Here is a 13028-nt window from a genome sequence, read left to right on the forward strand (position 1 = left end):
CTGTACTGTAAGATTTACTGTATATTGTACTGTCAGTTTTACAGTACACTGCACTATACATTAAACTGCATGCACGATTATATAACAATTCTCTAGTCAACTCACGGCGTACTTGCAATATTCTGGTTTCATTGTTTCAACTTTAAAACCTTCTCTGAGACCTGAATTGACCCTTTCAATTATCCCCTCATTCAAGGGTCATTCAATTTTGTCCTGTCCTCCAACAATCCTGATTGACGTGAGGCAACGTCTCCCTATTTGTCTCTCTGAATAGAAAATCCATTTACTCATTCCATTCTCTCATTCCAATTACTCCATTTACTTGCCAACAGAGAAATAGCCTTACTTTAATTAAAGTTCTCTCTTACTTTATCATCCAATTTTTTCATATTCTTCAAGGTTTCTTCATAATTTTCCCTTGACGTCAATATATATATATTTTTTTCTCAATACCACCCTACGTTTCTTCGCCTTTTATTTCTTTTCATACTCCTCCTTATTGCCCTTTACATCCTTGAATATAGCAACCTCACTCAAGTAATGATAGAGAACCAGAAGGGTGCAACATAATATACATTCCTAGAGAGCCTGATGGAGATGGTTTGTCCATGCTCTTCACACTCTCCAAGAGAGATTACTTCATCAAACTTTCAACTGGGCTTCGCGAGGTACTAGAAGAAATGGAAGACACAGGCCTACATGGCTGAAGACTATGAAGCGTGAAGAAGGAGATGATGAGTGGAGAAGTATTGATTTAAAAACTCAAGATAGAGACGACTGGCGAAATCTAACCGAGGCTCTTTGTGTCAATAGGCGTAGGAGATGATAATGATGTTGATGAGAGGTTCTTCGAAGCGTTCCAACTTCGACCAGTTCTTTAGCGTTCTGCCTTACCACTGTTCCCGCTTCCTATCGTCTATTTTGCTGTCCAACCTCTTCAACACTGAAGGGACTCCCCCCCCCCCCCGATCCAGCGCTGTCTCATTTCATAAATCCTTATTTACAATCGAACTTGGGTCAGTTATTTTAATCAAACAACAATACAACAAGAAATGCGGCCGTTTCTAGTCCACTGTAAGACAAAGGCCTCAGACGTGTCTTTACTCATGACTGGGGTTTTACCACTTTTCTTCCCCATGCTGGCCACTGCAGATTGGTGATGATTGGAGATTTTCGTCTGATTACTCTCAGCAAACCAACCTAGTATGGGTGTCCCTGACTAGTACAGATCATGGCGATACACAAACCCTTTCACCACGTTAAGGTAATTCGTTTTCGTTCGTCAGAACCAAATAATTGTGACTTGGTCTTAAACCTTCGTAAATTGATCAAGATATTAGAATAAAATGTTAGAACGTCCATTTATCCTAAATAAAAATGAAATTGATTTTTGAGGTCAGACGACTTTGCAAAAATTCGATTGTCGTTCTTGTTTCCTCTCTTTATTGACATTAGTTTCCCAATACTATCCGTAGGAGGATAATTTATATAGCTTTCCTACCTCATCTTTTTCCCTACGTTTCTCTCAGATCAGGTCTCTCTCTCTCTCTCTCTCTCTCTCTCTCTCTCTCTCTCTCTCTCTCTCTCTCTCTCTCTCTCTCTCTCTCTCTCTGGTTCTGAAAGGTACATTGAATCAATGGGGCCAATATAGAGGCAAGATATAAATGGGGTGTCATAGACAAATAAATGAGAGAGAGAGAGAGAGAGAGAGAGAGAGAGAGAGAGAGAGAGAGAGAGAGAGAGAGAGAGAGAGAGAGAGTAGATTTATAAGGGCCCTTTCGTTCTTCATGTAGGCTGTATGTCATAGGGTTATTTTAATGTTATATAAGACCATTTTTACCAAATAAAAAACCTATAGAGATCGTACATATCCACCAAAAATTAATCGAAAATAATTTTAATGTTAAGGAAGAGATTCAAAGGAAAATATTCAAGGTCATTCCTATAGACAAATAAAATAAAAATAAATTTTCTCATTTACTAATTAATATTTATTTCATAAGAAACAAAATATTTGTTAGAATATTAATTAGTAATAGAAGGAAATGACAAGACCTGATGATGTTGAGAGTCATTTTAGAAGAAAATACGTTTATAAATTTATAGATTTATTAGATAATAAAAAAAATAAAGTTTGCTATTTAGTAGTAATTAATAATTTAGGATGACTACGATGTAACAATTAATATCTATGAGAGGCGTGTTTGAATTAGTAAAATGTGTTTGAATATGATTTAGAAATATATTTATCTCTCTTAGCATTGAAAATTGAGGTAAAAAATATTTAAATAAAAAAAAAAATGAATCTCAAAATAAAAATTTCGCTGCAACGATAAAAGGAAAAAAAAATAAATATGATTTGGATTTACTGGATTGGTATCATAAGTAAGAATAACGACGAAATAGAATAAATATTGCCGTAATAAAAGGATAATTAATATGTCAATATGAGTAGAAAGAAGAGCTGAGTCAGGTTTATTGTGTCGAAAAACTAGACGTGGAAGTGGTCATGTATAAACTTATTTTTTTAAGATTATATTTTTATATACCGAATTATAATCAACATAATTCGAAATAGATATATTGCGAAAATCTAGCTTAGAGAAGACCATGTCTGGTCGAAATTCTATTAAGCTTGGTAATTGAAATTCCTGCAAAATCAATTATGATATATCAAAAAAAAACTTAGATTATAATTATTCCCGTATATGCGAATAACAACAACAAATGAAGTCGTTTCTAGTCCACTGCAGGACAAAGGCCTCAGACATGTCTTTATTCATGTCTGGGGTTTGGCCAGTTTTCATCACTACGCTGACCACGGCGGATTGGTGAGGTGTGATTCTCTTGTCTAATCACTTACAGCAGACCAACCTAGTGTGGGTTTTCCTGACTAGTCAAGCTTTGCTGAGCAGGGGGATACACAAACCGTTTTACCACGTTAAAGCATCCCAACCCAGATACCAATAAAGCTTATGATAGATGGTCCAAGTTATGTTCGCCTTTCGTTTATGTATTGAAATTTGTAAGGGGATGTATTGTGACCGCTGCTAACATATGAGACAACGTGATTGGCTAAGGCGTTACCAGTGGGTGGGGCTTATTTTGCCCGGAATCTTTGCGGTGACTTTTAGCCAGCACTGCCTGCCTTTGCTGTCCTATCCTGAAGCCACCCGTTTTGTGTCGTCTTTGAGGATGAAATCATCGTGTCAGCATTATTTCTTCAGCTGAACTTCAGCTGCTCTTTTGCCAAGTTCTCATGCCAAAAGTCAGCGGACTAGCATCATCATATAAATATTTAATTGCTCTACTTTCCTCCATATATATATATATATATATATATATATATATATATATATATATATATATATATATATATATATAAATATTTTGAATTTGGTTTTCTTGGTTGATAATGTATATGTATATACATACATACATATATATATATATATATATATATATATATATATATATATATATATATATATATATATATATATATATATATATATATGTGTGTGTGTGTGTGTGTGTACACATATGCATATGCATATATATGTATATATGTAATATATATTATAAGCATACATATGTATATGTATATAAATACTATGTATATGTAGACACACGCATATATATATATATATATATATATATATATATATATATATATATATATATATATATATATATATATATATATATATATATATATAAACAGTGTATAGATATCATCATTATCATCTCCTCCCACGTCTATTGACGCAAAGGGCTTCGTTTAGATTTTGCTGCTCGTCTCTATCTTGAGCTTTTAATTCAGTACTTCTCTATTCATCATCTACCTCACGCTTCGTAGTCCTCAGTCATGTAGGCCTGGGCCTTCCAACACTGCTCTCTCTCTCTCTCTCTCTCTCCTCTCTCTCTCTCTCTCTCTCTCTCTCTCTCTCTCTCTCTCTATATATATATATATATATATATATATATATATATATATATATATATATATATATATTATAGCCCTTATGTTGAAATTATTTTTAAGCCACAGCAGATGTTCAAATGAATTATTAGTGAAATGCTGATTGGCCAATAGGCCAGAAATAAAACATAGACCTTGGTAACGTGAGCCGAGTGCTGTACCACTCAGTCTATTGGGGTTTGTGTGACTACATTTGTATTGTAGCTGAAAGTTAGACGGATGTTGTTGGTCGCGGTAAAATTTAAAGTGTGAAGCAACCTCTACCAAGAGGAAATATATATATATATATATATATATATATATATATATATATATATATATATATATATATGTGTGTGTGTGTGTGTGTGTGTGTGTGTGTGTATGTACACAAATCGCTATAATCATCAAAGATAGAACCAGAAGTTGGTGCTCTTCCCGATTGAACGAATTTAGTAGATGTTACAGCGCTTTAGTGCACGTAAACTTTAAATTTAGTGTCCCCTATTGACAATATAAAGGCGCCTACAAGCCAGACTACGGGTGAAAAATCTACGGTACGACCACATACAATTCCGGCAGCACTCGTCCTTACGAGGTTATCAGTCTACAACAGACACGCCCAAAAGTTCATTTTATTCAGCTTTATGTGGATGCTGCTCTTGTTTATTTGTTTACAACTCTTTGTTGTTACTGTTGCTTCCGTTACTCTTAAATGTTTTCTTCCTCTTTTTTTCTCTCTGGTACTATTCGTTTTTTATGTAATATTAATAAACAGAATTTTCTTAATGATTGATTGTGTTATTGTTACCGTATCATAAAATGATATAATTTTTATCAATGATAATAGACTCCTTTCTGGAGTAGGTGATTATTTGATGGTTACGCATTCTATGGTTGTAATATTTTTTCCTTTTATCCTTCATTTAATGTAACCTTTCCTTAATATAATAAATAAGTAAATATTTTGATAAATAATCAAATATAAGTAAAATAGTAGCTTTTAGTCCCACTCATATACAAGAGAAATGAAAAGTAATACAGTATAATAGTTTACTTTAAGGTGCTTAAGCTACAAGATGTAAAAAGTAATACAGTATGATAGTTTACTTTAAGATGCTTAAATGATAGTTTACGTCAAGATGCTTAAGCTACAAGATGTAAAAAGTAATACAGTATGATAGTTTACTTCAAGATGCTTAAGCTACAAGATGTAAAAAGTAATACAGTATGATAGTTTACTTCAAGATGCTTAAGCTACAAGATGTAAAAAAGTAATACAATATGATAGTTTACTTTAAGATGCTTAAACTACAAGATGAAAAAGTATATTGAAATATTTATTTTAGTAACTAAAATAAAGTCAAACTATTTTACCATTTTGTTAACTGCGTCACTAGGACCAAATATGAAGGAAAATCTAACCTCTATTTAGATATTTATATATGTATGTAAATGTGCAAAGCTGCACTAGTTAGGGTCACCCATACTAGGTTGGTTTGCTGTGAGCGATCAGACAAGAATCGCCCACCATCACCAATTCGTAGTGGCCAGTCATGAAAATGGCCAAACTCCAGACATGAATAAGTACATGTCTGAGGCATTTTCCCTGTAGTGGACTAGAAACTGCTGTATTTGTTGTTGTTGTTGCCATATATATATATATATATATATATATATATATATATATATATATATATATATATATATATATATACTGTATATATTCATACATATACAGCATATATATATATATATATATATATATATATATATATATAATTATATATAATTATATATAATATATATATATTTATATATATATATATATATATATATATATATATATATATATATATATATATAAAATTATACAAATAACTTAATTACCTTCATCTTGAAACATGAGGCTAACAACAAATCCTTCAATAATATTAAAAAAAGCACAAACAACTCAACATACATTTTCATACATTTTCCAACAAGCAAATAAATTAATTACCTTCGTCTTCGCCTCCCTCAGGTTCGGAAGTTCTGCAATGACAAGAGTCACAACCGAATCGCCCCCACCAAGCACAACGCCCTCTGTGGGGGGAGATCTGTGTGGGAGATCATGCAGCAGACGGAGGACTTCATCGCTGGAAGGTACAGCGACTTCATTTTACTTTTTTACCTCCGACAACGAAGTTGGAAGGAGGTTATGTTTTCCCCCCTGTTTGTGTGTGTGTGTTTGTGAACAGCATCCTGGCCATGATTTTAATCGCAGAGTAATGAAACTTGCAGGGATTAACTGTTATGTAAAAAGGTGGAAATGGTTAAATTTTTGAAGGTCAAGGTCAGAGGTCAAGGTCACGGTCAAGTAAAATGTCCAATTCATGTAATCAGCCATAATTTTGGATATCGTTGTCACAGAGGCTACAAACTTGGTTCATAGTTGAGTGTATGAAAATCCACGCCAATTAATACATGTTAAGGTCAATGGTCAAGGTGGAGCTAAAGGTCGAGAAATAAGCTGCCGCGGCGGAGGTCTGTGTTCTACTGATTGCCCCTTTAGTTTGACTATTTTTTAGACATCAATATAAGAAAAAGGAAGTAGGGAGTCATTTTATCCTTTTCACCATGTTATAAGTCAATATAACTATAAAAGGAAAGTTATCCTATAGGCCTTGTGATAGTCAACAGTTTGATCTTTTGTATCACTAGACTTGACCATTAATAAAAGAGAAATGCCTTACGCTTGGCCTTAGCTTTCTTTACCCGATATATATAGGTTTACTTAAACCTACATTATATTTCATAATATCTTTATCAACATATTTAGGCATTATTAAATACGTTTTATGCCTAAAACATCGTTTAAAATCCACAAACGTAGTGCTCTTTATAGTAATAAATCAAAATGCATATTTATTATCGATAAATTTAGTAAATATTTAAATGATATTTATCTCCATGCTTATTCCGATTTTAAATAGTCCAAAATATCCTTTTGTATCAATAAATATGTTCTAATCTTTTGAAATGTAGTTTTAGAATTAATTTAAATTTGTATAAGTAAGCCCAATGTAGAAAAAAACGTACGTATACGAAATTCTATATCTGTAAATCTTATATAAGAGGAGGTATATGCTATTATATTATATCTATAAACATACCTTCAACGGATATGTGTCAACCATGCTTGACTTTCAATACTTATTCCTTTTATTAGTCTCAAAGTACCTCTAGCTAGGGTATTATCACTGTCCCTTGCCTCCACCATTCATGGATAGATTTTCAATAACCAAATTTTCCTGTTCTCAGAAACATGGCGGGCAACGGCAGCCGTGGCCTGGATCCCTCCTTCAAGTATGTCCAGGAGTCGTCTCCAAGATTTGTCTTCGTCATTGAAAACACGGCCACGATGAATTTACAGGTAGGCGGAAATATTATCTATTACTGTGGATTTTCTCTTTGTATTTCTGATTCATCATTATCATCATCTCCTCCTACGCCTATTGATATTATCTATTACTGTGGATTTTCTCTTTGTATTTCTGATTCATCATTATCATCATCTTCTCCTACGCCTATTGATATTATCTATTACTGTGGATTTTCTCTTTGTATTTCCAATTCATCATTATCATCATCTCCTCCTACGCCCATTGACGCAAAGGGCCTCGATTAGATTTCGCCATTCGTCTCTATCATGAGACTTTAATTCAATATTTTTCCACTCATCATCTCCTACTTCACGCTCCATAGTCGTCAGCCATGTAGGTCTGGGACTTCCAACTATTAACTACCTTTGAAATACATTTACATACATCCTTCAACAAGCAAATAACTTAATTACTTTCATCTTACCGTGCATACATTTTCATACATCTTTCAATAAGCTAATAATTTAATTACCTTCGTCTTACTGTACATACGTTTTCATACATCCTTCAACAAGCAAATAACTTAATTACTTCCATCTTACTGTACATACATTTTCATACATCTTTCAATAAGCAAATAATTTAATTACCTTTGTCTTACTGTACATACGTTTTCATACATTTTTCAATAAGCAAATAATTTAATTACCTTCGTCTTACTGTACATACATTTTTATACATCTTTCAATAAGCAAATTATTTAATTACCTTCGTCTTACTGTACATACATTTTCATACATTATTCAATAAACAAATAACTTAACATTTATTTCCCCAATTTATTTCCTCGTCCTTTAAACCATTTTCGTCTTTTGTAAATTGTCTTTGCTTTTCAAAATACATTTTTAAAAATATTTTCCTTATATCTAACTGTTGTTTTCTTCTTTTTTTTTAAATAGATCTGGGTAAATATAATGATATTTATTTTCAATCCCACACACGTCTTTTAATGAAAATGATGTAGAATAATTCTTCTTCTTCTTCTTCTTCTTCTTCTTCTTCTTCTTCTTCTTCTTCTTCTTCTTCTTCTTCTTCTTCTTCTTCTTATTATTATTATTATTATTATTATTATTATTATTATCATTATTATTATTACGTGAATTCTCACATACTCAAGTTACTTTTATTCAATTTCATGATGTTATGCGGAAAAACAAATTCCTAATTATAGCATAGGTTAATTATTATTATTATTATTATTATTATTATTATTATTATTATGATTATTATTATTATTATTATTATTATTATTATTATTATTATCATTATTATTATTATTATTATTATTTTTATTATTATTATCTCAGCCAAGGAAGTTGTATAAAATACAGTCTGTTTATTTGTTTATTTATTATCATTATTATTATTGTTATTATTATTATTATTATTATTATTATTATTATTATTTTGATTATTATTATTATTATTATTATTGTTATTATTATTATCATTATCATTATTATTATTATTATTATTATTATTATTATTATTATTATTATTATCATCACTACTGTTGTTGTTGATGATGTTGATGATGCTAATATTTGGCATCTCGTAAATTCGCTCTCAGACGCTCAAGTTAATTTTAATAAATTTCACGATGCTTTACCGTAATTTGCAAATAGAGAATTACACCTTAAATTCTCAACTGTGAACCAAACTAAATAAATGACAGGTACACCATTAAATACTACATAAACTCCTTTATTATATTTTATTTCTATCTTCGGACTCCATTTGATCTTACTTACCTCATCTAAAACATGAAATATTGCGTATTGGTTTTTTTCTCTTTTTTTTCCAAGACCGCAAAGACTTTCTTTTCGTCTCCTTACCCCAAGAAGCATATAACTGTGGCATTTATTCATTTTCTCTGGACAATATTTCCAGTTATTCACCTTCAAATGATATACGATTATTTGGGGGCTACTAAGCGGTCACTTTTATGGTATATCCTTTCTCTATTTTATTGGAGATATATTCTTTTTTTTTTATTATTTTTTATATTAATGGATATCTATCTATCTATCTATCCATTTATCTATCTATCTATCTATCTATTTGTCTTTTTATATATATATCGACATTATTTTAGAATACTTAATATTTTTTTTTTATTAATTTCTTTAAAACGTTCATAGGTTCTTTATTATTTCAATATTTTTTTACTTACTAACTATGCATGAATAAGCTGAAGTTCACTTTTAAAATTTTATTTTCTTTATACAATACTCTACCATAATAAGAAATTTTTTATACACTTTTTTTTTTTTTCTTTTTTCTTTTTTTCTCCAACCTACCTTTCTTCTATACTCCAGCTACAAAGGGATGAAACAAGGAGAATAAAGCTGGTGCCAAATTTCCTCACCCAAATTTCACCAATTCAGGTAGAGAATGGTGATAATCAAGAAGATATAGCATTTATTTACATTCTGTTTTGAAGGCCGTTGCCATATCTTCCCGCATATTAAGTCAGGTCACCCCAAATTCAGAAATTTACATAAAGAAGGGTGATAATATAAAAGATGTGGCATTTATTTAGATTCTGTTTTAAGGGACGTTGCCATATCTTCCCGAGCATTAAGTCAGCTCACCCCAAATTCACAAATTTACGTAGAGAATGGTGATAATGAAGAAGATGTGGCATTTATTTATATTCGGTTTTGAGGGACGTTGCCATATCTTCCCGAGCATTAAGTCACCTCACCCCAAATTCACAAATTTACGTAGAGAATGGTGATAATGAAGAATATATGGCATTTATTTAGATTCGGTTTTGAGGGACGTTGCCATATCTTCCAGCATATTATGTCAACTCGCCCAGAAATTACCAATTAATGCACAGAATAGGAATAATCAAGACGTGGCATTTATTCTGTTCTGAAGGACGGTGCCATATCTTCCAGCACAATAAGTCACCTTGGATTAAAGACTGACTGTGGAAATTGGAAATGTGGCACCACCGCTAATCAGAAACAATTCCCAATTCTCTAAAGAGCTAAGCGGTCTATAGGTAACATTTCTTGTCTCTGTCTCCATAAATAATAGAAGAATCCCCTCCATTACCCTAAAATAACACTAGGTAACCTTTTGTATGTCTACCGCCGCACCGCTGTCAGTCATTCAATGAATCAACAGGCGTTGTCATTTAAGAGTAGGTCGGTCTGAATACCCTTTTTTTTTTTTTTTTTTTTTTTTTATCTCACCAAACCTTTACTAATTTTCGCCCTCTATAGCCGTCCTATTTTTAAATGTCATGAAAGGAGGGAATGGAGTGAGTGAGTGATATTATTATTATTATTATTATTATTATTATTGTTGTTGTTGTTGTTGTTATTATTATTATTATTATTATTATTATTATTCCTTTGAAACGTCAAATTTGACAGTGAGGCGTCCATTATTGGACGTCGATATCATGTTCCGGTTGAGCGAATCTTTGATATTGCTTAATGTCAGCGAGCTAGATTTTAGGTAAAAAAGTAGGGAATCGATATTCTTGTTCTTGGTGTGTGTCTATATATATATATATATATATATATATATATATATATATATATATATATATATATATATATATATATATATATATCAAGTAAGCCGTATATATTGACACATTAAAGTCTGAATTTCTTAACAACCTCGGGATCAGAGCCCCAGGCGAAATCACTCAAAGACTATAGTATCTGTTCGGCCGGGCTTCGAACCCTGGTCCAGGATACCTGTGTCACATTGACCATACCACTCAGGCAGTGCCAGGTTTTCCTACTATTATTATGACTTGAATCTGGTGGGGAATACCATCCAATAAATGGCACCTTTTGGGGAAGTCATTGCCTCAGGAAACGTCTAGGCTGAGTGGTGTGGTCAATGTCACACCAAGTATCCTGAACCAGGGTTCGAAGCCCGGTCGGTCAGGCACTATAGTCTTTGAGCGATTTCGCCTGGGGCTGTGATCCCGAGGTTGTTAAGAGAATCCAGACTTTAATGTGTTAATATATATGGCTTATTTGAAATATGAGAAACACGTTTAAGTGTGCAAAATTTATCATATATATATATATATATATATATATATATATATTTATATATAAATATATATATATATATATATATATATATATATATATATATATATATATATATATATCAACCAGAATGGCATTTAATACCTAATTGTACCTTGGGAATATTTATCCACTGGAATTTCTGTATGGTAATAGATTCTGGCTGGGCAGAGATTCGAACTCGTGCCACTTAGCCGAAACCATGCCTGCGAGGACTCTACCAACTGAGCTATCGATATATATATATATATATATATATATATATATATATATATATATATATATATATATACAGTATATATCAACCACAATGACATTTAATATCTATTTCTACCTTGGGAATTTATAGCCACTGGAAATTCATTTATGATAACAGTTTCTAGCTGGGCAGATTCTTCGCAGCCATGGCTTCGGTCAAGAGGTATAGGTTCAATCTCTGCCCAGCCACAAGCTGTTATCATAAATGAATTTCATTGGATATACATTCCCAAGGTAGAGTTCGATATCAAATGTCATTGTGGTTTATACTTACATTGATTAAAATCACGGGGTTAGTGATATATATATATATATATATATATATATATATATGTATATATATATATATATATTTATATATATATATATATACAGATATAAATATATATATATATATATATATATATATATATATATATATATATATATAGATATATATATATATATATATATATATATATATATATATATATATATATATATATATATATATTCGCAGACTGACACAAGACTGATATATTGCTAGAGATCCTACTCCCCTATTAGGATATCATTGCACGTCATGCGGTTCACTGTCCTAATCACCAAAAGGATCTTTGCAGCATTCCTTTCTCAACTGATAGCTGCAACCACTTTAGGCTATAGCCTTCGGGTAAACCTCTTATCCAACCTACTTTCGGCTACATATTCTTCAAAGTTCTTTAAGCATTTACTTCGACCACTCTCCTTACATCCTACCGTACATCCAGCCTAAAATCCTTTTATGTTAGGATAGAGTAGTTTCCCATCTACATGATTGCTATTGGCCTTATGTAACGAGGATCTATCATTCTGAGGTTGTTTCTTGAAGCCATAGGATTTCAGAATTCGTGACTAATTCCTCGGCTTTTGGATTCCAACCCATTTGCTTCTCCTCGGCTCGAAAGGCTTTGCCACATACAGCAAAGAGACTGGTCTGATGTACGTGGTTGCTGTTGGTCTATGCAGTCCAGATACATCTTATAGAAACCCTAGAGAGAGAGAGAGAGAGAGAGAGAGAGAGAGAGAGAGATTTAGTCTGTTAAGTCAAATTCTGACTGTTGTCCTGGTAGTAAGACGCCTGGAATGAAGAAAGGTATGAGCTTATCAGTCTGATAACAAAAGCTTACTGATAAATGGTCGGTAATAGGAAGAGGAGTAAATCATACCTTTTATAATTCCATTTTACTTTAGGTTTTTGTTTGACTAATGCTTTACTATAACTGTCATCTCATACCATGATTATGATAATGATAATACTATTATTATTATTATTATTATTATTATTATTATTATTAT

General features: G+C 31.8%; 1 pseudogene; it reads left to right on the forward strand.

Moving 5' to 3' along the window:
* LOC137622683 (uncharacterized) overlaps window positions 1-13028 on the forward strand; it is a 406262-nt pseudogene that overhangs the window by 355348 nt on the left and 37886 nt on the right.

Source organism: Palaemon carinicauda, chromosome 29 (genome assembly GCF_036898095.1).
Source record: "Palaemon carinicauda isolate YSFRI2023 chromosome 29, ASM3689809v2, whole genome shotgun sequence".
Lineage (NCBI taxonomy): Eukaryota > Metazoa > Arthropoda > Malacostraca > Decapoda > Palaemonidae > Palaemon > Palaemon carinicauda.